The sequence below is a fragment of the Micrasema longulum genome, unplaced genomic scaffold, assembly GCF_059751315.1.
Source record: "Micrasema longulum isolate JH-2025_06_02 unplaced genomic scaffold, ASM5975131v1 h1tg002182l, whole genome shotgun sequence".
NCBI classification, from domain to species: domain Eukaryota; kingdom Metazoa; phylum Arthropoda; class Insecta; order Trichoptera; family Brachycentridae; genus Micrasema; species Micrasema longulum.
The window spans coordinates 124,519-149,608 of NW_028279347.1; the positions used below are offsets into that span (position 1 = coordinate 124,519).

Genomic DNA, 25,090 nt, shown 5'->3' on the forward strand with positions numbered 1-25,090 from the left:
AAACAAATAAAGTAAAAATCACAAAATCTAATTTAAATTATTTTTATGCTGTAAAATAAACCAAAAAAAATATTCTCGAAAAACCGGGTTATGGTCCCGTAAATAGTATCGTGGACTTACGAATCAGAGATCCGAGGTTCAAACTCCTCGTATTTATTTATTTTGTTATGATGTTATCTACTTTAAGTACCAAAACTTTAGCCAATTGACTATATCAACTAATTGAAACGTATTATTTAGAGTCATAATAGCACATTTGTAAAAACACATCGTCTCCGTTCAGGCAAAAGTCACTAACCCAAAACATCATCTTGAAAAATCGCAATTCGAAAGTTTGGAGGCCAAGTAAAAATCAGATTTTTGTGTTTATGAAGTCTTATGTACACAACATAATTTATTTTTATATTTTTGATGAATTCAATAAGTAACTTTTTTCCTTTTCGTACATTAAAAAATATCTGGAAATTTTTAATAAGGCAAGGTGTCTAAAATTTAGACATGCAAGCTATAAAAGTTAGTGGAAGGAAGGAAACTTTATGAATAATTATTATAACGATATGTTTTTTTTTAAGTATATAAAAAACACACAATTCGGAATAAAATATTTTTTTTCTAAGTTACCTTAGTGACTTTTCCCTTAGAACACAATTTTACCCTTCGAATGGCATTCACTCAAAACGGTCGTTTTTAGAGTTAGTGACGTTTGCCTGAACGGCGACGATACGATGAGTGATTAAGGGCGTAAAAGAGTGAGATAATGTGTGCATATGTGAGCATAGTATGTGTGAAGATGTGTATATGTGCGTGCCTCTCAAACATGTATATTTATTTACGCAATTACCTACATTGCCTTCAATAATGAGTGGGTAGAATGTAATAATTATAAATAGTTGGAAAATAAAAAGCTGCGTTTTTTAGTGAAAATTCATGTTGAAAGCTGATTTTACTTTATAACAGAGATATAAAAGACGAGGGATGCTTAAATCCAAAATTTGTGTACTTAAATAACATTCGTATTTTAGTTCTGTAGTAAAAAAATCAGTACAAAGTTAAATTAATTCGATCCCCATTTTTTTAAAGTCATTTATTTATTTATTAACGGACATTGTCCATGTATAAAATTTATAGGGTTTAAATATTACAGTGAAATAAAAGTTTAAAAGATAAAAAAAAAGAAAAGAAGCATTGACAAACAAAAGGGACATCAAGACAAGATCTGGACTACTTATTTAGTGCTCGTTTAAATCGTTGTAAACCTAAACAACAATACGAAAAAGACGGGTCATTGGAGAATTAAGGCCATAGTTTGTTATATGCTGATCGATGAACAGTACTTTATTGTTTCTCAATCTACGAGTCGGAATATTGAATTTTACTTGTCCCAGTAATGATAGAACATCGATTATACTATTTAGTATGCCGAACATATATATGGAGTCAATATTAGTTCTACGTTTTTGTAGACTAGAAATATTTTAAATTGACTCTATTTCAGCATAAGAATAATTATCTCTCTCTAGTCCGAGCATCCACGCTATTTTTCGAAGCAAGCAATATTGGACTGATTCAATGTGATTTATGCGATTGGCATAGAATGGAGACCAGACCACGGAGGCATATTCTAGAAAAGGGCGAACAGTTGAGCAATAAAGAGTTTTGATTGTACGGACATTAGTAAAATCATTTGATTATAACTCGTTGAAAATGACCCCAAAAGTTACAATATCGGTCAAAGGAAAAATTTCTGGATAAAAGGCATCACTCTTTAGAGTAAAACATGTTGAGTGTAAATAAACGAAAATGGCCCTTACATTAAAATGTCAGTCTAAGGTTAATTTGTAAATTTATTAAAAGTTAGAGAATCTTCGAATTAGGTGATCAAAAGTGTTTCATTTTGTTCCGACAACATAACAACTGCCGCGGTCCACGGTAAGATCAGTGGTGTAAAATATGCCCCTTGAAATTAGGACAACTTACAAAAAACAAAACCCGCCTCGTTCAAATAACTGACCAACAGCGACGATTATTCAATTATGAAAATATATTTTTTATTTGTTCGGGAAGGATTTTATAGGTTGCCAGGTATTGAATTCCAATTGTTTTTTTATGAATGTCCTTCGAGATTTTTCGTGAGGGTGTCAGCTTCATTCATTCATGTATAAATATTACGCTAAATAAATCGCCGCAACTAATATTTTTTAATATATCCTTTTTCATATTGCATTACAAACATACAAAGCATTTTCAATATCTCTCTGATTTTTATTGAAAATTTCCGAATATCTCTAAGGTTGAAACTAGACGTGTTATATTTAAAAAAAGACAAACTAATAAAAGCACTCGCGCAGCCAAATATAAACAAAATAAAACTTCAACAATGTTTGAGTATGTCCAAATGCTTGCAGACTGGCTGGATTTTCTCCCTAGGGAGTTGTTCATATTTAAATTTATTTCAACAGAGAGGGAAAACGTTTTTGGGAGGGGAATATGGAAGTCTAGGCATTTACAGGGCTTATGACCTGCCATTGGCTGGTTCAAAAGGCCACTTTACACATTGTGTAACATTTACCATTCTGTCCATGTTTGAACATCCACATTTCCTCAACTCTTCCATCTGTTGATTTTTGTGAAGTAAAGGAGCTGAAACCTTTATAATGTTGGTGAGATTCATCCGGCTGAACCAAATCACCTACTAGGTGTAAATGCCTAGACTTCCATAATCCCTTCTCAAAAACGTTTTCCCTCTCTGTTGAAATAAATTTAAAATATAACTTCGCCAGTTAACAATTAAATGTGAGTCACAAAAATCACAAGACATTAAATTTTAAAAAAATATTTTAAACAATGTATCAAAATTATTAAATTGAAGATACCTAAAAACATGAACAAATTGGATGCAAAATACATGTTTATACTAAAAGCAGTCTTAAGCAACAACAATTTGGAAGACTTTTTTCTTAAAAACGCATAACTACCTTTGTAAACAAATATTTTACGTCAGCCTTCCAGGGAATCGAACCCGGGAAGGCGAACACGCCAACCACTACACTACGAGGCGCACATTTCTTTAACTAGATTTCTTTTTTCGGGGCTTCGACATGAGAGTTGCCATCGAGTCAACTCCTATCCAGAATTCTGGTTCTATTTCACACAGGTAAGAGTATCCTTCATCTTCCCGGACACAGAACTGGTTACTTTACTTTATATTTGTTTTTCGGTAATAAACAGTCTTTACATAAAGCTTAGATAAACAAATGTTTGGAATAACAATTTCAAATATATTCCTGTTTTATACTGTATTCGTATATACAAAGGTTTACAAAAAAATACACAAAGGTGTTTAATTTTATATTTGTGGTCAGATAATGATAGAACAACTTGTACAATTTAAGTTTTTGACAAAACACATTTATCCCCAATAACAAGAGCGATTAACCACATAATATGCAGGTAGTGATATTTAAAGAATTAACCAAACCAGCGCAAACAAAAAAAAAACAGGTTGTTCGAGTATTTGATTTAAAATATTTTAACCGCAGTGGTTTGTATAAAGATGTCACCAAAAAAAAATTCATCCCATTTTTGGGTCCTTGCTATGGTGACCATTATATAATTGTGTCTTTTATTTTGTCACAAAATACAAACATTATTTCTGTTCCATTTTTAAAAATATTTTGTCGCTAGATTACGAATCGAAACCTAAAAATTAAGTCTTAAAAGTCGTCAACAGAAAAAAGTTTCAACTCATAAAATATCTTTTATTTCCTTTTTTAGTTTTGTGTATCAGCACTTTCTACATTATTGAAATGTTAATGACTTAATTTATTTTATTATATAAATAAAACACGAGTGATACTTTAATCCACAAATTTGGAATATCCAGTGACCGGTTTCATCGCTTTCGCGACATCTTCGAGACTGGTATCATTATAAAAAAGTTAAATGTATTTATTATAGTTAAATGTACTTAATTTATACTGTTTACTTATTTTAACTACTAATTATATCCATTTTTAATTTTTTGGTTCCACTTATTTACAAGCTTGAGTGATATTATTATTGATAATGATAATTTACCTAGAGATGTTTTTAACTTTTATACTGAATTTCTATAAATTGCACTTTTATTCAATTTTACTTGTTTACCTAGCAATTTATTCATTTTTTGTAGATATGTATCTGCCCCTTGATCAAATATTGTTTACATTTTATGCTTCTTTCTCAATATCTGTATTTTTTATATATTTTTTTAATATCCTATAATTTTTTGTTTCTTACATACTGTGGATAGTTTTTAAAAATTACTTATCCAGTTGCATTTTGTTACTGTTACAGTTATTGAATGCGTACTTTACTAAAATTATACATCAAAAGTTTTGTTGCGATAATAGTTCCTTTCACTGAAGCACTCAAGACCCGCTCTAAAAATTTCCCGTTTTCTATGCACAGTATGATGGTCAACCTAATATGTCCACACAAGATGCATCGTTATCTTTATAAAGAATTTAGGGATGTTTTTATCAGATCAACATGCTTTACAGGAAGATCATTTCCAAATGTCTTCATACCATTCATGATATTTGAAACAAAAAACCTTTTTCATTCATAAAGCGTATATTAAAACCTTTGAATTTTATTGTAGATAATTGATTCGTTAACACCAACTGATTTTAGTAAATTTAGCCACAACACGTGTTTTCTTTCATAGAATAAACGTGTTCTTATAATTGAAAATAAATAAATAAAAATCTTACCTTAATTATTTGTTTCTATACTTGATGAAATCCGTCTGTAGAATCTGTAAAAGAAAACATAATCAATTAATTTAATTTTTAATTTTGATTGTTCTGTGCCTGCAAGACGTGCTATAATTAAGCTTCTATATTTGAATAAAGTTATTTTACATGTGGGTAATACAATAGATAAGACAATATTGTCTTGTCCCTGCTCTGTGAACAGCCTTGACCGCGCAGGACAGAACGCTGGCTCGATACACTCGTGAGCGCTGCGAAAATGAATACACGACGCCGTTTATTACGAGCGCATTCACGAAAAATACTCTTAACGTTAAATCAAAATGTATTACAATTGTAAAAAAACGAACTTAATAACAAAAAATATTTTTTCTGCCGCCATTTTCGACAGAAAAAATATGTCGGAGCGATGCATACGCGTCGAGTGAATCGCTACTGTAACACGGTCCTGTCCTTGCCCGTTCACACGAGGACAACGCGTCGGCGCGTGGTGGTGCGGTCAATCATTGTTCCACAGAGATAGCCTGCCGTCTATCTCCGTGACAATGTTTTGTAACAATGTTTTGTCCTGCGAATTTCTATTAACACGTGGACAAAACAATATTGTATTGTCTACGAACAAACGGTCTTTAAATTATATCATGATTGGAAACGATAAATTAGAATGTCCATGCGCTACTCCGTCCAGAAGCTGGATGCTTATTGTATTGCGCTCTTGAGGTGATTTTCGCAAAAAAATCGCTATATAAGTTATCCACAAATAATAATAGCTTCTGATAATAGTCATCGCACGCGCTTTATACATTTATTTTTCTGACTGCACACTCATAGTTTTTTTTTACAAATGTGGGTGGTGAAATAGATTTATAAAACGAATTTAATAGCATGTAATGTATTATACGCGACAAATACAAAAGATATTACTCTTTTCATTAAGATCTAGAATACATTAATTATACCATATAAATCATCTTGACTAATAATCGTAGACATAACTACAAATATGTGCCTTATTTCCGTTTTTGAGTTATTCATTATCATTAGTAAACCAACCTACACTTACAAAAAAAATATTTTCGAAGGTATATTTAAAAAAGGAAATTATAATAAATACAATGATTTAGATAAATAAAAGAAATAACAACAATATAATCTAATATACGTGTTTCGTAGAGTATGGTGAGGGATTTACGCGTTATTTTTTTTTCTATTAAAAACTTGTTTTCATATGAAAAATATTAATATATTACAAAAGAAATTAAAAACATCCGAGAGAAGGGAAGTCTAGGCGTTACAGGGCTCATGACCTGTCATTGGCTGCACGTAAGTTTTTCTGGGTTATTATGTAGTGTGTCGTTCGTACTATTTACCGACGTTTCGGATCGCATTACAGCGTCCATCGATATGCTGTTGCTGTTATTTATGAAATACGTGTGTAAAGTACTAAGGGTTTGTACTGTGCCGCAGTCGTTGCTGTTTACAGCTTGTCGATTCGTGAAGTTAAAGATCTGAAACATTTATTTATGCGGGTGAGATTCATCTAATTGATAAATCCACCTAGTCCACGAAGAAGTATAGAAATTGAAAAAGATAACATTTTCAGGCGTTGCCTAGTATGTAGGTAAAATAATTCAATTAGATGAATCTCACCCGCATAAATAAAGGTTTCAGCTCTTTAACTTCACAAACATCAACAGATAAAAGAATTGAAGGAATATAGATTTTTAAATATAGGCAAAATTGTGAACGTTACACAGTGTGTAAAGTGGCCACTTAAACCAGCCATTAACAGGTCATAAGCCCTGTAGATGCCTTGACTTATATATTACCTTCTCTTAAATGTTCTTCATCTCTGTTGTTAAATGTCAATATAAACAACTTCCCAGGGAATTGAATCCACTCCTTGTCTACAAAAATTTGGACAAACTCAAAATATTTTTCATAAAGATACCTTTGGATTTACAAATTTTTTACCTAGTCAGACACTGACGCCATTTACTCACGTCCTTAAAAATGAATCGCCACGTACATAAAACAATAAAGATCTCGGACCGAGATTTGGCACAATAACGCCGACCGAACTCTGAATCAGGATCTCATATTCAAGATTATTACACACGATCTTTTGTCGAAGTTACTTCTAATACATACCGCAAGTATTCCGTTGATTCATAGGAGGCTCATCATATTTCCTCTACACCCACACGGAAAACCAAGAAATTTTAAGGTTTTTTTCATACGTACAAAGCATCACGTACCACCTTATTGTCAAATAGTATCTTTAAATTAGTCCTTAAAAGCCTCAGAATAAAACACAAATCCATACATGCCATAGACCTTGTAAAAAACATATTATTTTAGTTTTAGTGTTGCAAAACACAGATTATTTTGTATTTTTAGTAACTAACAATATTTTGAGTTTGTCCAAATTTTTGTAGACAAGGACTGGATTCAACTCCCTGGGGGGCTGTTTACATTAACATATTACAACAGAGAGGAAGAACATTTAAGATAAGGTAATATAGAAGTCTAGGCATCTACAGGGCCTAAGACCTGTCATTGGCTGGTTTAAGTGGCCAGTGAGTGGTGAGATTTATCTAATTGAATTATTTCACCTACATACTAGGCAACGCCTGAAAAAATTATTTTTTTTCAATTTCAATTCCATGAATAAGTATAGAAATTGAATAAAAAAATTTCAGGCGTTGCCTAGTATGTAAGTGAAATAATTCAATAAGATTAATCTCACCCACATAAATAAAGGTTTCAGCTCTTTAACTTCACAAATATCAACAGATGAAGGAATTGAAGAAATATAGATGTTCAAATGTGGATAGTATTGCGAATGTTCCACAGTGTGTAATGTGGCCACTTAAACCAGCCAATGACAGTTCATAAGCCCTGTAGATGCCTAGACTTCCATTTTACCTTTTCTTAAATGTTCTTCATCTCTGTTATAATATGTTAATATTTTAATGAATTTACTGACATGGGTCGTTCTTGATTGTGTTAATATAAATTGTGTCTCTGTTGCTAATAATTGTATGTACAATGTTATTTATAAATAAAACAAATATAAAAAAATCTAAAGACTTTTCATCATGACACAATTTTTTAAACATATTTATTTTACACACTTTCATATTATGTACATTAATTTATTATCTTTAAACAGTGACTATAAAGTATTAAGTAGGTATTATTTACAGAGTTAAATATTTCGATAAAATCATAACTATCACTCCCTTTTCTCCCACACCCCAGAGGTACGCAGAGCACTGCATTTGTAAATCGAATGCAGCAAATTTTCAGTTACATCTGTTACATAAGGGCAAATGATTAGTCTAACGCTTTAGTGCGCAGTCCAGAAATAATGAAATATTGCAGTTTAAACAAGCATTAAAATCAATATTTTACGATCAACCTCCTAGGAATCGAAAGCAGGATCTTAAGAAAGGTAAGCAAACGCGACAATCGCTTCACAACAAGGCAGATATATCTCTAATCGATTTTCTCATTCAGGATTTTGACCTGAGAGCAGACATCCAGTCAAAAGCACTCGTTCAGGGTTCTGGTTCTATTTCACAGATTTTACTGCATTCTACATCTACGTAGACACAGACAAGTAATCAATCAAAATGCCTTAAAAATTAATATGTGTGTGTACCTACGAACGGAATTTAAATCTATTTCCCGTATCAGGATAACATAAATCGTAGAGGGTACTCCGTATTCAATTCTCAGACTGCCTCAATTTCTCTTTAACTACACCAGGATTCTAAAAACTTTGGTGTCTGGTATTTACCGCCCAGGATAATAAACACAAAATCGAGAGTGAAAATTCCCAAAAGAAACACAATGGATATACACGTGCAACACATGCTCTTCTATTGTTTAAAGATGAGTAAGATAGGAAGGTAAAATAGTATCGGTAATTGAATATATCAATGCAGAAAAACCCAGAGGTGACTAAATTTATGGTTATTCAGTAATTGAAGATCGAAGATTCTTCTTGTGAGCAAACGTCGTAAAACATATATACATACACACTTTAGGTCGATAATGTTATGTACAATTTGCAAGGCACATAGTATTTTTATTTTTATTTATTTTTTATTTTTTATTATTTATTTTAATAAAAACCTTTATTAGCATAAATAAACAATACATTCAGTAGAAAAATGGAACACTTAAGGTTGAACTTGCCAAAAAAGAGTCTTGCTCTTGTGTTTGGAAAAGTTTACAAAATAACATATAAATAAAACATAAAATGCAAAACAAATTAATAAAATAAATAAAAAATTAAACAATTTTAAAAATTGAGAAAATATAACACTAAAAAAATATTAATTCAAAACACAAAATTTGTAAACACGGGCACATATAAAACATACATCTCTTTTGTCAAAATACAGTTAATGTTAATTATGTCAAGAAGCTTTTCTTTAATTAATCCTTAAATTTTCCGTGATTTATTTCTTGACGTAGATTTTATTGTAAATTATTGAAAAGCTTCCGTCCTATGCAAGTCTAATGATGTTTGGCCGTGGTAGTTTTAGTTCTCGGTAGAGCGAGGCATCCTGTTCTCAACCTTCCCGTAATACGTATTATACTGTTAATTTCATTTATTATGAATTGAATACAAGGCCTCGTGGTATAGTGGTCAGCGCGTTTGCCTACCACGCAATAGGTATCGGGTTCGATTTCCGGTATGGTTGACATAAACTATTTATTCAAAAAGGTGTTTTTACACTATAATATTTCATAGTCCCCGGACTGGCTCCTGAAGCGTAAGACTGATCATCTTACCCTCATGTAACAAAAATTTATCAAGATAAGTTGCGATTGGTGTACTATGCACCAGCAGGTGCGGGAAGGGAAATGATAATGATGATGTATACAATTTAGCGTAGCTAAAAAATAAACCAACATTATACACATATTCGTAAACACTACTATAGTATAAAAATATCGTCGACATATATCGAAATAATTACTTAACAATACTACGGAGACCCTGTTGTACATTATAAATGGTAACACGTATTTAAAAGGTCCATGTTTTGTATGATTTCTTTGAGTTTAGACTTTCATTTGCCTGCGCCCCCCCGGCTTGACAAATTTAAATAATACGCTTCTTCAAACGTTATGCTATTTAAAATAATGAATAATTGGTAAATTTTATTAAATATTTGTGTATAACCACTTACCGACTTTTCTTTGTCTACCGGTTTCGAAATGTACCCGTCTCTTTGTTAGGACACCAATCAAACCAGCATGCAAACCAACATGCAAAACCCACTATACACCTTCACCATAGTTGTTGCACAAAATATAAAAACCAACATGACATGCACAAAAATGCACTGATTAAATTATGAAAATGTTATGTTGTTTGAGAATTAATGAAAAAAGAAGACCGGTAGACATAGAAAAGTCGGTAAGTGGTTATATACAAATATTTAATAACATTTAGTAAAATGTTTGACCACGAAGTTAATGCTTTAAATATTATAAATAAATATTTCCTTTCTTATAAAACATTTCAATTTTGGGGCCAATTTAGATTTATATGGTTGTGGTAGCATATAAAATTCTTCTTCATTATATGTAATATTTCAATTGCTCCAAATTTATTTACTTACTTATTTAATTCGAGTAAACGCTCAAAGGCCTTTTACAAGTATGGTATATTGAGAAATAGATACAAAGAAATGGAATTGCATTTGGTACATTCGAATGCATAAACCTGGTAAGAAATTTTTTTTTTTAAAGCATGCAATTAAAAATAAAAATCCTGAATGTTTTTATAAATAGACAGTTGAATGAAAGTAGATACGAAAATTAAAAACATCTAAATTTGTTGCAACATAGACGAAAAATATTTATATGAACGAAATATGGAAATCTAGGCATTTACAACGCTTTTATTGGCTGGTTTAAGTGGCTAATTTACACACTGTGTAACATTAACCATTTTTCCTATGTTTAAACCAGCCAATGACAGGTCATTAGCCCCGTAAATGCCTAGACTTCCTTCTCAAAAATGGTTTTCCTCACTGTTGCAATAAATTTTGATCTAGATAACTCTCTAGGGAGGAAATCCAGCCTGTCTGCAAACATTTTGACATATTTAAATACATTGTTTCATTATAAACATGCTTTCAAGCATACATCTGAAAAAAAACCTAGCAAAACTTGTATTAAAACTTGGTTTAAATATGTAAAATAAATAATTAATTATAGCAAAATAAATTTTACTTAAAATACATAACAAACAATAGCGAAAGATAAAACTATTGTATATCAATAGGAACACTTAGTACAGGCGTATGTAAAATTAAGGTTTTATAAAGATAAATAAACTATAATATATGCATTAAACCAGTGTGAGGGACAAGAAATAAGAAAGAGATATGCTAATAAGAAAAGGACAACATAGGTTTAGCAATAAATACAGAGTGGTATGAGAATAAAGTAAAATATAACATTTTAGAATAAATAATTATGAATTATAATTATAAAAACACTTTAAAAACGGCCAACATTTCTCTATGTACAAGGTATCTTTTAACTAAGGCCCGAAAGGCAAAGTTATCCCGGTCAAAGTGGCCCGGTGGTCGGATTGCATAACGCATGAAGTTTCCAATTATCTATCATGCAACAATCGGCAATAGCCAGAGATGCTACTTGTTATCATAATAAAACGAATATAACTACTCCTTGAAATACATGTATTTTCTAGTTAAATCTTATATATAAAAAGTGAAATCGTAGTTTTTTTTTTTAAATGAACAATAATATTCATGCAATTTTTTCTCTGTTTTTGATGTGTATTATAGTTATCCTATCTCATTCTGAAATTAATGCGTCAAATATTTTTGTGTACCATATAATATAATTATGTCTTATTTATACTGACTGTAAACTTAATTTTATTATTTGTTTTGAACATGAATTTGTTAATACCATATTTTGTATACGTATGTATATAAATATATTTTTGTTTAAATTCTTTATAAGTTATTTACAATTTGCTTTTTAATTTAATCACTTTTCTTATATCCATATTTTTTTCTTTTTACTATATAAAGTTTCACTTTTTATTTTGCATAGCAGTATGCCTTTTATTGTTTCTACATGTATACAAAAAAGCGTTGTTTATTTTTTAAATTATTACTTACTATGTTTTGTACTTACCTGTATATTTTTGGTAAATGCCCCTTGGGCGTATTGTAAAATTAAATAAAAAATAAAATATTATTTGAGAAACCAATTCTTTTACAATCGAAAATTTTTATTGCAAACATTTTGAATTTGAATAAAAAAAAAATTGACGTGTCTTCGAATAAATTTTCCAGAATTTTATGAACACACTGGAAACTGTAAGCTAACCAGGACCAAAAAGGAACTTCTGGGCATGTAAAAAAAACTTGTTATTTACAGGGGAAATAATGAAAATTAATTCTTGCTTGTACCTAATAGGAAATATTCCAAACTATCTCTTCCCCTATTTTAAAAAAAGTTTAATATAACAATGCAAACATGTATGGATACGTATTTTCCTTTTGGGTTTACCCATATTTATTTCATTGTTTTCTCTAGTTTTGTTTTGCAATAATAGCCCTCAGTATTATTGGTTCTGACGTCAAATAAGACGCTAAGCCGGACATGTCACATTGTTATTAGTTTTAATTTATTTTGAAATCTCTTTTTATTTGTATGCATATTTTATCATGTATTTTTCTCTACATGGAAAAGGCATTAAGTGCCGTTGATTTAAATAAAATGGATTAGAAAACGATTTTCATTAATGCTTAAATACCAAACGAAAACAATATTCTTTTTACATGTATACAAGAATGAACTAGGTGTTTAAAAAAAATTAAAACTAGATTAATTTAAAGATTTTATTGAAGGAGAGAAGAATGCAAAGTATCGATCAAATTGCAAGGAAAGAAAAAAGCGTTAACGTCAAACGTTCAAAACTCAAGAGAGTGGTTCTTCTGTAGCTTAGAATTTTTATTCAAAGAGGCTACGAAAAAACTTTAATTTGTCATGACGAAAGTAATCACTGTGGAGGGCCAGCATAAGATACGATGAATGAAGTATCCGAGAATAACGTAGGACTGGTAAAACCCTCTAAATGCATTATTGACTATACTAAGTAAAAACACTTCAAATGTGTTACTTAATAGTAGTTTTTTAAACATATTTTGGACATGATACATACTTATAAAAGCATCTTAATTAATTTGAATTGATTTAATGAATGAGATATCGAAAAAAAAAGGAATTAACGATTTTCGCCAGAAAACTTTCTTATTTATGTTTGTGATTGTACATCATAACTTTAAAACTAAACCTTGGATGATTAAGATAATTTTATCAAGTGGAAAAACTTGAAAATTTGCAAATAACTCCATAACTAACTTGTTTCTTCGAATGTTATTATTTCGAGGATTTTTCCATTTTTAATTTATTAAAATATTAAAAAATATATGTACGCATATTTTACTAAGCAAACACTCAGTCATCTATAATCAATATTAAAAACAAAAATTTTCTAACATGAGAAGACCAATTGAGTTTTCATAAATTAAGTAAAAGATGTGAACATTAAAGATTACAAAAACAACTTATGTGAGAAAAGAATCATTGTTAACTTTATTTGCCTTTTCCATGGAGAATATTCATGGTAATATATAAAAATAGATTCATATGTATTAAGATAAGAAAAACCACTTAAAACCTTACTTATATAAACCAGGTATAAAGTAAAGCCTATGCATAGTGGTAGAATAAGGGTGAGAATACCATCCTTATTACAGTAGTAGAATAAGAATTTAATTCTCATCCCTTTTCTATCACCATGCATAGGTATAACTTTATACTAGGTTAATAAGAATGGCCCTTAACGGATGTAACACCATTAAATAACTTGATTTTTTTTTCTATCTAGCCGAACAGGAATAACCGATTCGCGTAAAAATGAATTCATTGAGTTGTGCCACTGTCATTCGCGGACTTTAAATTGATCTTGTAGCTGAATCATAGTCAAATACTCTTGTTAGCGTATCTTAATTTAGATTTAATATCATACACAACAATAAATTAAGATTAACAGAGACTAATTTAAAATTATTATGATGAGTTCATTCGCGTCTAATAGTTCATACTGGATCTTTGAATGGAACGATACCAAAAAAAAATGTATTATTCTGAACACTTTGTTTGAGAAAATCACAGTTGCGATTTTTAACAGCGTGTCAGAATTTGCAACTAATTGAGTTCGTACGTGAGTAATTATTTGGTTACCAATATTTTCAGTATGCCCAAATGTTTGAAGACAAGGCTGGATTATTTGATTTTACTTCACAAAAGTCAACAAATGGAAATGTTGACGAAAGGATATTTAAATATAAGCAGAATGGTAAATGTTACGCAGTATATGTAAACACTCAAATTAGCCAATGAAAAGTCATAAGCCCCGTAAATACCTAGACTATCGTATTCCCTTCTTAAAATATTAATCTTCTCTTTGGCAATAATTTTAATCTATTTGATTATTTAAAAATATTTTCCATGTTAGTAAATAATTATACAAAATCACTTACGAACTTTTTTGCGTCTACCGATTTCAAGACGCACCCCATTTCTTGCACCAACATAAAATAAAATTAAGTTATAAACAGTGCACGTTAGTGTTAGATATTAAAATCACGTGTCCTATCAGCACATTGGTTTAATATTATTTTGAAAGGACAATGGTGAAAGTGTATAGTAAATAGTTTGATGAGTGTTCTGACGAAGAGATGGATACATATTAAAGCTGGTAAGCGTATAAATGTCCGTAATTGGTTATACACAATTGTTGACTTAAATTTAATAAAATGATTTGACCACAAAGTCAATGCTTCAAATATTTAAAAATACATTAACCGTGCAAAAAATACCACGTTAAATAAATTTTATACACACGTTGAATAAATTTTTCTTCTGGGTATCTTTCTAACGTAAGTAAAATTCAGGTGAAAACGGAAACTAAAAAAACCCTCTATGCATTGAACTAATTTGGATGATAATAGCTAAAAAAATGCCTTAAGTACAGGTTATTTAAGAATTTTCAGAACTATTAAGTTCCAATGAACAATTTCGGTAGATTTGCATAATATCTTCAAATAAAGCGGGCAGGTTGTATTTGGTTTAGAGGAAATATGTTAATTGTTTCTTTAGAACATGCGGCTCCAGCATTGTGTTTGGAAATATTTTTAGCCATATTTTTAGCCATGATTTTCTACTTAACCATTACAGCATTATAGGAAACGTAAATGAACTAATAAAACTGGCATGTATTGTACAAAGTACTTGGATTATTTGACTTAGGTATGTATATGTAAATGATGAAATCGGAATACTTTTAAATTAAGTATGGTAGGTACGAGTATATGATGTTTTTAAATAAAATTATTAATATAGGCTAAGTCAAGTATATAACATAGTAAACAAAGGAGGGCGCGATGCTGAAATCAAGAAACGAAATACTTTGGTTTGCTCTGCGAAATGCTATGGTTGTGGAGAACTTGAAAAAAGTTTGGCAACAATGTAGTATCATCGAGTCTACAAAAATAAAAATGGTACTAACTTTATTTTTTTCAATGACTATGAAAGAAAGAGAACAGTTTAAGATAGAAGCACTCAAATCTGGCGTAGAATGATGCAATTCCTTGGACACCCATAGGTCTTTAGAATCAGAGAACTCACCGTTAATTGAGTTCCAATGTTGTCTTTGTTGTAGGAAATTTTAGAACAAACATCGGATTCTTTTCACATCTGCCAAGTATCCTCGGAACAGTTAACAAAATCTCACTAAACAAAACTGTTCATGTGTCTATGCAGCAAAGGCAAGCTTTAAAAAAGCAAGCTTTGTTATTTCAATACTGAGTTAAAGATGACACATTTACCATGTCTGCTTAGATCTTACTATGGTCACGCATACTGTACTTTTAAATTGATTCTAAGAATGTAAAAGGTTATTTTGATAAAGATTGTTTAGGTTGGTTTTAAACAATATATTATACATTGTTAATACCAATCCATTAGAGCTTTCATAAGCCTGTTTGTTTGCTTAAAAAAACTGGGTATTGAAAAGCGTTTTTCTTCCACACTTCGGCCACGTTATGAGGCGAAAAGACAATATGGTAAAAATAGTGGTACAGGGACGAGTAGAGGGAACGTGGTCTCGTGGAAGAAGTCCTACCAGATGGACAAACTTGGTGACAGAAGCGATTGGCGTCCCTCTTCAGGAGGCCTCCAGAAGCGCTGAAGATGAAAGCGGGTGGAGACGCATTGTAACGACGTGATTTCCTTCTGCCAACATAACCACTACTACTCTGGCAAGCAAACGACTGAGAAGTGAGAAAAAATATATATAATATTGAAAAAATACGTGGAACCTGCTGATGAATTTCATGCTTGCAATTCAGTAGGACTTTTTATTTTAAGATTATTTTTGTAAATATTTTTTAAAACAAACAAACTAAAAAAAATAATTAATTGAGTCTTCAGTGTGCACATATTATAATCCAATTTTTGGTACCTATTACTAAGAACCTTGAAATTGAAATATTTGAGTATGTAGGAATTCAAATAAAAGGTAAACACTAATCTTTAAATATCTCAGAATTAGAAAAATTGAAAAAGTACTTTTTCTTAGGTGGGAAGTAAATATTTTTTATCCATTAACGTTAAATAAAAAGAAAGTTGATTCAATCAATAATTGTCTCCTAACGTAAAGGCTCAATTAAAATGCCGAACTGCAGTATGAAAAACCTGAGATGATAAATAATACAATTTCGACAAAAATGTCCCTGTGTTTATTTAACTTGATTTTACGTCGTTTGCCATGGAAAAACCAGTTTGCGTGGTGCCATGTTAATTGAAACATTGGCTTGGATTCTCCGTTATTTTGCTGGCCTATGACAAATGTATGACTGTTGCGGACACCATTGTTTGTGTGAACGGACGGCCTTGACTTTGAAATAGTTGTTCCGCTTTAATCGTAAAATTTGATGGTCATTCTATTTATATATATCTCCAGTGTACTTGGCACAAGAGTTAACATAATTTTCTTTCGGATGTTGCCACAACACATGAGAATATATTTTTTTATTTTGCTGCTTTAGGAATCAAGCTAGAATATCCATTAGTTCTGAGAACTTTTGGCGAAATGTAATATATTTATCTATTAAATGTACGGCTTAAGCCAATTTCAACCGTTAGATAAAAGAACATATTTGTTACTTGTACACAAGCAACTAAATAAAATGTGTGTATATTAAATATATGTAAATCAAAACACGTAGTACTTTATATAATTGGTACACATATTATTTATATTTTTATGTATTTCATTGCTTTATATTGTTTTTTTATTGTATTTATTCTATATTATTTATGTTTAAGTAACATGTATTCTTGGCACATATATAAACTTTATATTTGTATAATAACGAATTTTAATTTCTTACATTTGATTAGCTAGGCATTTATAATTAAGTAGTTTTAGTTTTACTTGTTTATGTTATTGTTTTATTAGAATAGGACTACTTATGCTCTAAAGATAAAAAATCTCCATCTTAGAACAGGCTTAGCCATGTTAGATGGAGACTAACATAAACAGAGAATACTCCGTTTTCATTTTACATTTATTAGTTTTATATAGATTCCCTGTTATTAAGTATGTATACTATTTTTTTTTGCAATAAATTTATAAAATAAATAAAAATAAATAAATATTATATTCATATATATGTGTATATATGTGTATGTGTGTATGTATATGTATCAAAATGTGTATGCGAATCAGTTTATATTTTATTACTCTGTGCTTTCTTTTAACTTGTAAACCATTATCATATATTAAAATGTAATTGCCTAGCATGTAACGGGGTATGTACCCTTGTTTGCTGGACAAAGTGAATATAAAATTTTATTTATAATAAAATGTATAAATAAATTAATAAACAAAAAATTAACATAAAACTGTGTAGCCAAGACAAACAAGGGCAATGAAATAACGGTAACAATATATGAGGGTATACTTGCAAACTCGGCAAAATCCATCTTTCTTTATTTTAAGTGAATTACAAAAAACTGATACAATACTTAACTTAAAAAAATTTTTTAAACTTATTTTTTTATTATAATCAGTAAATATTTTAAACGTAAGCAGTAATGATGTAAGCATGATTGTGTCAAAAAAAGTAGTGAAATAATAAATTTGAATGTTAACATTACCAATTTTACAATACTCATGTAGAGGTTGCCATGTTCGCAACAAAGCTGATAATTTAAAAGTCGAGTATTACAAATTACGCCGTATTTTTAACTGACATATATACACTGAAAATATTCTGAATAAGTTTTAATTAATATCTCACCATTTTTTAATTTTGGATTTGGCCGGGTTTGCAAGTAGTACCCTCATATTCATAATCACGATCAAACTATAAGACTTCTAGCTAACCCGTGTCAATCCATCTTTATCCACACTGTGTTAATGGTGAGAAAATCTACAAAAACGCCGGAAGATCTATCCCAAAGAATTCCGAGAAGTTTAAGAGATTTGTTTACAATATTATCAATTCACGATAGGAGAGTTAACTATCTAAAATAATGCCAAGATCCTTTATTGGAGAAACCATTAAAAAGTAAACATTTTTTAGTTTGTAGTTAAACTATACGGGTTTTTTTCGCTTAAAAGATATAATTTTAAATTTGTCAATTTTAAGTAGAAGACACACCATTCAGTGATATCGTTGTTTAAACATAGGCAAAATGGTGAATGTTACACAGTGTGCCACTTAAATCAACCAATGAATTTTTATTGTTTATATTTTTCTATTATTATTTTGTACATTGTTTTGATTATTTTGTATATTGTTCAATATGTTAAAAAGTGTTTTTGTTTTATATATACAAGAGTCCCGACTTAACACGGAATTCTCTAGCAAGTCAGGACATAAAAAAAATATAGTTGTGCTCTATGATAAAATTATGTATTTTGTGCATAAAAAAAATTAAATAAAATAAATGACGAGTCATAAGTCCTGTAAATGCCTAGACTTTCATTTATCTTAATGACTCCCAAGGAGGTGAAATTTAGTCTTCTATCTACAAACATTTTGGCAAAATAAAAATATTTTGGTAACATTTTTTATTATTTTATTTAGTTAGTTGTAAGACAATAATCATAATCTATTACAGTATGAGACTTAAACACAATATTTGGAAATAATCCTGAGAATATTTAATAAATATACCTACCTAAAATAAATAAATTAATAATTGAATAAGTTGATCCTTGTACATTTATACTTTTTTGTGTGTATTTAAATCATATTAATACCAGAGGCAACCAGTGAGTATTAAGATTAAGAAAGCAGTCATGTAATTCTAGGTACAAAAGGAAAATATTTTCTTACTTCCAACACAAAAATTCAAATTAAGTGATTTTAAATAAATTAAAAATCAATTTTGTGCCATAATTTCAGCATAGAAGAGTTATATTTCATAGTTCGATATTATTATGCTATAGTGACAACCATTTTAAAATCGTCACAATATATGAAAAAACGTGGATTCGTTAGTTAGAATTGCTTCCATAGAGATACTAAAGATCTTAATTTGCACGTGCGCGGACTTGTGAATTCTATACTGGGTGATATTAAGTATTCAGTTCCATGTTCCAGAATAAGACGGAGGACGGAGGAGAGACACGCATAACCGGACAGTCGAAATGTTATGCGCGGGCTTGCCGCAATTTTTTTAAAGTTATTAATGAATTAAAAAATATTTGTTGTAGTTATTAAAAATTTTGCTATTTCCTTTGCTACCATCATGCCATTTCCATTTAGGAGAATAGACCGCCACACACGTCTATCCTGGCATACGTTTCTAGTTTCTTCCACATTCATACATCTTGTCATGCATGCCCTTCGGTTTTGCCTGCTTTTGACATGACCAGACTTAAGATTTGGGTTTATCCGATCATGCCACGTCTTCCTTGGTTATCTTTGTCTCACGTTACCGTTCATTTTCGCCATATATACTTTTTTGCCATTCTTTTGTCATCCATTCGTTCTACCTGACCAAACCATCTCAGAGACCCTTTCTAATTCTTATCGATTATACATGACTCAAATTTACACTCTCGCCTGATTTTATCTTTTGTAATCTCGCCATACATTGATTTCCCACACATCCGTCTGAGAGATCAACTAAAAAGATCACCTTGCTTATGGCTGATTTTTAAAAATAAAATAAAAGAAATTAAATACTGATTGTTTAGAGGTCAATTATTTAGGGAAGCGTTGGATCCATCCAATACATGAACAGTCCGTGCATGATTGCGTACTTACCCAATCTGTATTCAATTTCCAGGTATTTTTTAAGTAATCTTTAACTTAATGTAAGAGCAACCACGCACGATTCGTGAAATAGGTACACTATACAATAAGATTGATACAAAATCCTGATCAGAATAAAAATGAGGAATGACGTTCAATGGATAAAACAGGATTCATATTTCCAGCTTCCGGTTAATATAGAACGACACCTCAAACAGGTAGACAATACTGACACATAAATTAACAGGTGAAATGCGTTTTGTAACGTAGACCAAATATATTGTGACGCGAGAGGTTTTTCTTAAATGGCTCGGGACAGGTAATACACGAAATCCTACTTTTTTGAGTCTTAGCTGTTTGTATATATTTTTAGTGGTTAAGTAAGATTAATTAAGCAAAACTTAGATCTATAGAGTTCTTAATATCTTGGGTTTATGGTCAATGATTACTGACATTCAAATACTGTATGAAATTTAACTTCCTGAATATTTAAGATTTTTATTTTTCTTCTCTTTCCTTCCCTGTTTACTCCCTCCTCTCTTCATAGTATAGTGTAGATATTTTGTAAATTTTTGCTACACTTATAATCCAGAACTCCATATTTAAACTTAAAATATTAGAAATCAAACACTGATTTGAGTCTACTAAACACTTTATTTTATTTTTACAAATATAAAAACAAAATTTTCGTGACAATTGTTTTTTTCTTGTTAGGGTATTTTCAAACGAATGTCCTAACAAGGCGAAACAATTGTCATTAAATTTTTGTTTTCATATTTTTTTTATTTGTAAAAATAAAATAAATTGTTCAATAGACTCAAATCAGTGTTTGATTTCTAATATTAGAAGTTTAAACATGGAGTTCTACAAAATAAACACCAAATCAATCAAAATAATTTTTACTACATTAAAATTGTAAATTTTTGTAAATATTTTGTTCCATAATGCAATTATTAATAAACCAAAAATATGTTCATATACCACTGACTTTCTCAAATTGAAAGATTTAGGTAGGTACGAAGAATTTGAATTGCCTTTAAGCAATATGCCCGCCTTTGTGCATATGTTTTTTAACTGTATATGTATATAAAGTGTTTAAATAAAAATAAAAAACAGAAACTAAAAAAATTCATTAAATTATTGGCCGTTAGCCTTTACATGCCTAAACTGCAATACATAACCTCTTTTTTTCGTATTTTTTGAAATATTGTATTTCTATTGTATTCTATTAAAGTATTACAGAAATACAAATTTCTACGAATATATATAAAAATTAAATGGTTTAAAATTCCACGGTTCTTCCGCAAAACAACGAATATTAATAATTTATTATAGACGTGAAAGACGAGTGATACTCAAATAAATAAATTTGGAATGACCAGTTACCGGTTTCATCTCTTTTGCGTATTAAAGTATAAAATTCTGTATTTAAGTATCGCTGGTCTTTATTAGTACAGTAAATTGCAATCATTTACCAAGAATTTTCACAAACAAACTTGAATTTTTAATAACATTTAAGACATTAACATATTACAACAGAGATGAAGAACATTTAAGAGAAGGTAATATAGAAGTCCAGGCATCTACAGGGCTTATGACCGGTCAATGGCTAGTTTAAGTGGCCACTTTACACACTGTGTAACATTCACCATTCTGCCTATATTTGAACATCTATATTCCTTCGATTCCTTCATCTGTTGATGTTTGTGACGTAAAGAGCTAAAACCTTTATTTATGCGGGTGAGATTCATCAAATTGAATTATTTCACCTACATACTAGGCAACGCCTGAAAATATTTTTTTTTCAATTTCTATACTTCTTCATGGACCAGGTAATTTATCAACCTACTCGTAGTATGTAAGTGAAATAATTCAATAAGATGAATCTCACCCTCATAAATAAAGGTTTCAGCTCTTTAACTTCACAAATATCAACAGATGAAGGAATTGAAGGAATATAGATGTTCAAATATGGATAGTATGGTGAATGTTCCACAGTGTGTAAAGTGGCCACTTGCCAGCCATTGACAGATCATAAGCCCTGTAGATGCCTGGACTTCTATATTACCTTCTCTTAAATGTTCTTCATCTCTGTTGTAATATGTTAATATAAACAGCTCCCCAGGGAGTTGAATCCAGTCCTTGTCTACGAACATTTGGACACACTCAAAATAATGTTGACATTTAAAACAGTTTGACAGAGCATATATTTTATCAAGCCGCTAGCCATCTATTTTCTTTTGGTTTTCAAGAAACGCCCGTTTTTCCTTCTGTATTCATTTTAGTCTAAGCTGTTCTTTTCAACTGACCATAATAAGTATGTGTAGTTTATATATTGTTTTTTTTATCCATTTGTTTATTAAGGAAATCATACAGTCTTTATATGAATACAAGGTACAAGGTACAAAATAACAATTCAAAAAAGTAAGACCAATAACAGATTTCAAATTAAATTATTATGAATGCAGGAGGAGAGGGAAAAAAATAATTGAATTCTAAAAAAAATAAAAACATGAATATTAAATAAAAAGTACATAAAGGGAGAAGACATTGTATATCCCTAACTCTCCTTTTCTCCACTCTCGCTCTGCTTTGATGAACATGTATATTTCATCGTAAAAATTCACAACCAACAATAATAAATTAGATGCAGGTAGTACATGTACATACGAATAAGTATAAATTAAGAGTTGAAATGAAGAGTTAAAATTAACATTTAAAATAAAAGTAAAAATCAAAATTAAAAGTTTAAATGAAAATTAAAAGCTTAAATAAAGAATTAAAATTAAAAAGTCGGAATTGAAATTTATTTCAACGAAGAATGAAAACTTTTTTGAGAAGGGAATATGGAAGTCTAAGCATTTACAGGGCTTATGACCTGCCATAAGCTGGTTTAAGTGGCCACTTTACACACTTCTCTTCTCAAAAATGTTTTCCCTCTCTGTTAAAATTAATTTAAATATAAATATCTCCCTAGGGAGGAAATCCAGCTAGTATGTTTGCATTTGGATATACTCAAACATTGTTAAAATTGAAAGATAAAGTTAAATTAAAAGTCAAAATTAAAAGTTAAGCGGGAGATAAATTTTATTTAATTGATCAAGGTTCTTTAGACCAGTAGGTCGATCATAGCCATTACTTGTCGATACTCCTTTTGGTCTGTCTATCGCGACAAGGAATAAAAAAAAATTAGATCTAACTAACTAATAAAACAAAAATTCTGGACCAATGTTTTCGACTCAATGGCTTCTCTCGGGTTAAAATCCAAAAAAAATAAATAAAGCAAACACTCCATAATGTAGTGGTTTTAGCATTTGCCTACCACTCTTGAGAGTTCCAGGGTTCTATTTCTGGCATCATCATCATCACTCCTTTTTTCGCACCCAATGGTGCATTGGACACTGCTTTGGTACACCAATCGCAAAAAACCTTGATCATTTTTGTTGCATGATGGTAAGATGATCAATCAATCTTACGGTTCAGGTGCCAGTTCAAGAACTATGAAATATTCTTGTGGAAAAACATTTTTTTTAAAAAGTACTTCATTTCAACCATGTCGGGAATTGCACCCAAGACCTCTTGCATGGTAGGCAAACGTGATAACCACTACACCGGGAGGTAAAAATTTTCAATCACGAGCGATTTCTGATGACGATTTTAACCTGAAGTTAAAAACGGTTGCCAACGTCTGATATATAGATATATTTATTGGCTCTACCAAGAATCGGTCACTTTCACCAATAAAATATATCTGCAGTTCTCTTTCATATTGCATCATATACGGAGAGTTTGCAACATGCGTCACAAAACATACGTCACACAACATTGGCAAGATACCAGCATACTTTTTTACCCTGGAGAGAAATGTTAAGTTTACAGTTTATGTTAAAAAAGTATATCTGTACGTCATCATTATAATTATTTAATTCCAATACATTGGTGCAAATGTCACAAAATTTGTACTGTATAAAATAAAGGACAGAACAAATATATATTTTTATAAACGTTCTGCCGTTTATTTTATACATGTTTTAAAAGCCAGACCCAAAAAACAATCATTTAATTAGTTATTATTTAACGTCACTCTTATCGGGAATCGAACCTGGGACCTTAGACATGGTTGTTTACATAGCCTTTTTGGTACCTACGTGAGCCCCTCTAGTTGATTAGATACTATTATTTTATTTATTTTTTAAAAGTTTTATTTATTTAAACAAATCAGTAACATACATAATTGTATTTTTGTTCCCGCAAAGCCGAAGCTTGTCTGCGGGTTACATTACATTTAAAAAAAATATATAAGTAAGTACATAGTTTAATAACAAATGAAGAATAAAATATATTTATATGCACACTTAAGTTTCACTTGCTGTTTTTAATATTTTTTGATAAATTTTTTAAATGAATTTAGGTTTTTTCCTCACAATTTTCAGCTAATATTAAATTATATAGTTTTGGTACTACACTCCCCATTGTTCTATCTCCATAGTTGTTCTTTTGTCGTGGCACCGTCAGTTGCTGTGCCGATACTTGTCGGGTCACGATCTGGTGGGATACTTTGGATTTAAAACAGCAATCGAGGAAATGATCTGTCACTATCTTGTACTGACACTTTTTGTTAATTGGCAAAACGTCAACATAATTAAATAATATTTTATTGTTGTCTTTGCCTCAATCTTTATTTTTACAGGTACGACAGTTTTTAAAATTTGTACTTGTAAGTTTAAGACTGTCGGTATAAGATTTGAAACTTAGTCCCCATATTGAATTATTGGGTCAACTAGCCCCAAGTAAACTAGTCTCAGCACTGGGTATGTATGGTTTTAAATGGTACATGTTAAGTAGGCAAACTCTTAGCTTATTGCAAACTGTTTTTAATTAAACCTCTAATTAATAATGATGCATACGTCTATACGGAAATCAGAA

The 25,090-nt window shown here is 30.4% G+C and overlaps 1 protein-coding gene across 2 annotated transcripts in view; it reads right to left on the reverse strand.

Moving 5' to 3' along the window:
• Window positions 1–25,090, reverse strand: part of LOC148272816 (uncharacterized) — a 168,879-nt gene that overhangs the window by 107,522 nt on the left and 36,267 nt on the right. For both annotated transcript variants that reach the window (XM_088239540.1, XM_088239539.1), the window contains exon 2: window positions 4,755–4,798. The gene's annotated coding sequence lies outside the window, so the exon portion shown is untranslated. The remainder of the gene's footprint in view (window positions 1–4,754; window positions 4,799–25,090) is intronic.